Consider the following 820-nt stretch of genomic DNA (forward strand, 5'->3'; position numbering starts at 1 on the left):
TAATAAAGACCCAATTTATTAAAACTCATCATTAAAAATCTTTGGAGAAAAAAAATTTTGTACTTAGATATTGAGATATTTAGAGACCTGTATATCTCGAGGAAATGTTTTGATTAATATATACCGGCATATTTTAAATATTTACCTGTCTTGGGCAAAAACTTATAGTCTATTTATTCCTTATACTTTGGATATTATTCTGTGGCTCCGTCGTTCTATTATCTTTTTGTGCATTTTTTCCTAATTCTGACCCTCCTTTGCATTCAGATAATTCTGGACTATACGATCCACTAAGTCGTAAGTGGCATGTTGTTAATCCTAATAGTCTGGCCTTTCTTTAGTAATGCTCAATACTACACAGTATTCTAAACGTTTCATTCCGTCTGTGACCAAATAGTGGAATGATCTTCCCAATCATATTCCCAATTATATTTTTAAATAATTTTGTGATAATTCTTTTTGGTTGAACAGGTTGAGCCTATTTTAATAGAGTAGATGCTCTGTATGACATTGTTATTTATCTAATTAGATTTGTTTTTTTATATTACTTCTCATTAATAGTTTGTTAGAACCTCTTCCATTTCGTTTCCTTAATTTGGTGCTTTTTGTACTGAAGCCCTTTGGCTTGTAGAATTTTGTTTTTCCGATTAGTGGTGTAGCTTAGCTAGTAATAATGATACCAACAATACTCTAGTGTACCATATATTTGCCTATATTAAAAAGAAAATTAATATTTTCCTATAGCTTTTACCTATCTTTAAAAAAAGTCTTGGGCTGCTTATGAGATTCCAGAAATACGACTCAGATGTCTTGTTCTTCT

This window comes from Palaemon carinicauda, chromosome 40, assembly GCF_036898095.1.
Source record: "Palaemon carinicauda isolate YSFRI2023 chromosome 40, ASM3689809v2, whole genome shotgun sequence".
Taxonomy (NCBI): Eukaryota; Metazoa; Arthropoda; class Malacostraca; order Decapoda; family Palaemonidae; genus Palaemon; species Palaemon carinicauda.